The sequence below is a fragment of the Oryctolagus cuniculus genome, chromosome 13, assembly GCF_964237555.1.
Source record: "Oryctolagus cuniculus chromosome 13, mOryCun1.1, whole genome shotgun sequence".
NCBI classification, from domain to species: domain Eukaryota; kingdom Metazoa; phylum Chordata; class Mammalia; order Lagomorpha; family Leporidae; genus Oryctolagus; species Oryctolagus cuniculus.
In genome coordinates, this window is record NC_091444.1 from 100,288,826 (window position 1) to 100,291,988 (window position 3,163).

At 45.0% G+C, this 3,163-nt stretch overlaps 1 pseudogene; it reads right to left on the minus strand.

Moving 5' to 3' along the window:
* Positions 1-2,044: 2,044 nt before the first annotated feature.
* Positions 2,045-2,786, minus strand: LOC100358630 (peptidyl-prolyl cis-trans isomerase A pseudogene; annotated as a pseudogene).
* Positions 2,787-3,163: the final 377 nt, after the last annotated feature.

Sequence of the window (3,163 nt, forward strand, 5' to 3'; positions counted from 1 at the left end):
ACTGAGCTGCTTCCACCTCAGTATCGACAGTGACATCACACAGTGCAAGGCTAAAATGTGGGGCTTGGGAGAAGACAACAGCCACACCCAGCATTGCCAGAGTAGAGTCAGTCCCTGTGCTGGATGCCCAAATGTGCATGGCCCAGAGAAATAAAGTTCACCTCATCTCTGACTGTTCTGGTCTTTAATCTCATTTTCTTCATTTCTGCCCAAGTCCACAGGGTCAGATCTCTGTAAACCATTGGGACTGTTCCAAAGAAAGGTGGCACACTGTTCTCTTCCCTGCCACATACCAGTAAAGGGACATTTTTAAAGGTGTGAACCCACAGCAAGAACAAATGAGAGGGCAAGGGGTGATCAAGAAAACTGTATATACCTAGATGGTAGAAAGCTGATGGACAGAGACAGAGGAAACCACAATCCAAGCTGAATGGAGTTTTCTGGGCAGATTGCCCCAGCCTCCCAGAATTCTGGAGAGGTTTAGAACCTTGAGACTGAGTGGGATGTGGAGCAGAATACTATCAATGGATATTGTCAGGAAGTCTGCAGAGGATCCCACTCCACATACCCCAGCAGTTAGGTTTAACATGACTCAGGGAGCTACAGGTTTATTTTTTGAGAGATCAGAAAAGCATGAAGTTCCAGGACACTAAAGCTGAGGTTAGGAGTTCACTATGATGTTCAAAACAAAATCTACAAAAGGAAAGTAGATCCCTAACTCATCTGCCCACCCACACATATTCTGCTTTTTTGCCTGTGAAGCTGCAGAGTTTCACTACCATACTAACCCCCTCTAATGAAAATCAAGTAGCTAGCGAAATAATTCTTCCCTATCACACTTCAGCCTTCCTCCAGAGACTCATCCTGCTGAGCTGGCACTTTGTTCACAGCTCCAGATACCAATGGCCACCTGGGCTGTGAGCCTCTGCAGAGGAACAAATGACTTGGTGGGGCTATGTAAGCAGCTCTCTGGCCTCTGCACCCTTCCCTGAGAAAGACTAGGATGCCATACCTACCTGTTCCTCAGAGCTAAGGGGAAATCAACAATGGAAGAAGTCATAGGAATAAGTACAGGTGGAAGAGCCAGTAGATAAGGAAAGTAATCTAGGAATTCATCCTGAATTTGTCGTTGAGCCAGATGCTATGACTCAAAGAAGTTAAATTGCAGAGGTAAGTAAGGCAACAATGGATCAGGCAAAGTAAGTTTGCTGCCCCTAAAGCCCCAGATAGTAACTTTTAGATGTTAGTGACTTGTTCCACCCTACAATCAGGTTACATAGTTAGTTGGCCATTCTGTGCAACAAGAGGACCATTGTACTCATAAAGGAGCAGATGGCAACACTGCCATCCTAAGTTACATTAGAGGCTTTCATTTGACAGCCTTCCAAGTAGCAGGAACCATGAGAGGAAGCAGACTGTGGCCTTCTCCTTGCTTGCAGATTGGACTGGCATGAAGAAACTAGGAAACTATACAGACAAGCTCAGCCAAGGCCTAAGTGGACTGCCGAACATTGGTAGGAGCAGAAATGTGAGGAAGAGCAGGTTAAGCTAAGGCCTGAGTGACAAAGCCTCAGGTGAACACAGGAGGGTCCAGGGGGAGGAAGAGGCAGATGACAGACAGTAGCTCCTGTCCTAGGTGGTTTTCCCGGATTAATACCGGAGACAATGTGGCCTCTAATCACAAAGACTCAGTTCAATAAACTTGTAGCCCATAAACTTCCTCTAGCAGTTCAAGGGCTGGAATATTGGTGATCTTACAAGAGGTGGCCCTTAGAGTAGCATGAGTCTCAAATTGGCCAGATTTTGAGGGAAAATATAATCTCATTTTGAAGGATAGACTTCTTCCCAAAGGAAAAGAAAAAACTCAGTTATTGTACATCATGATAATTCAAACTGTAACTTTGTCTTCATTCAAATTAAAAGACAAACTATAACACTTTGATGTTCATATTATACACACCTCAGGCTCAGTGCATTGGGAACATTTTATAGGAAGTTAACATTAGGGTTTTCAAGTGTTTTCCTAGTTGCTGGGTATTAGAAATTTTTGTTGTTGTTGTTGTTTATATTTTTATTTCATAATCATAACTTTTAACTCTGCAATTCCACTAGACTTGGAGGGGAAGTAAGGAAAACACGGAACCAAAGACCTGCAGGGAGAGCACAATTCAGGGCGTCACGAGCAGATGGGGCGGAGGGCGCTCTCCTGAGCTAGAGGAATGGTCAGGTGGGTGAGGTAAAACTCAGATGCATTAGAGTTGTCCACAGTTGGGATTGGTGATCTTCTTGCTGGTCTTGCCGTTCTCGGACCCAAAGTGCTCCATGGCTTCCACAATGCTCATGCCCTCTTTCACTCTGCCAAAGACCACATGCTTGCCATCCAACCATTCAGTCTTGGCAGTGCAGATGAAGAACTGGGAGCCATTTGTGTTGGGCCCAGCGTTTGCCATGGACAAGACGCCAGGACCTGTGTGCTTCAGCAGGAAGTTTTCATCCTCCAACTTCTCTCCATAGATGGACTTGCCGCTGGTGCCACTGTGGCATGTGAAGTCACCACCCTGGCACATAAACCCTGGAATAATCCTGTGAAAGCAGGAATCCTTATAACCGAATCCTTTCTCTCCGGTGCTCAGAGCACGGAAGTTTTCTGCCGTCTTTGGAACTTTGTCTGCAAATAGCTAGAAGGAGACGCGGCCCAAAGGCTCGCCGTCCACGGCGATGTCGAAGAACACGGTGGGGTTGACCATGGCTGACGGAGAGCAGCTGCGGGCGACAACAGCATCTGCAAAGCGCGGGTATTAGAAATTTTAGCTATATGTGAAAATTTCAACAGTTTTTAAAACAGGAATGGTTTAGACAAGAATGAAAGCTCCTAAATTTTTAAATCTAATGCTAGTTTGCCTTTTCTGTTTCACTTATGGGATAAAGAAGAAACTGGTATCTGTAACTTCAGAATGAGGGGAAGAATGTCTCATCAGAGGAAAATGTTGCTCATTTAAATACAGATAGGTATATTTTGTCTTTGAATCTTGACTTTGTTTTACTTCTTTGTTCTTGGTAAAAGGGCCAAGAACCCACCGATAGATATGAGGTACATAGAGACAGAAACCCCTAGGGCATGTTACAGTAGGATTACCTCCATCTTCACTCATGGTGGCCCATA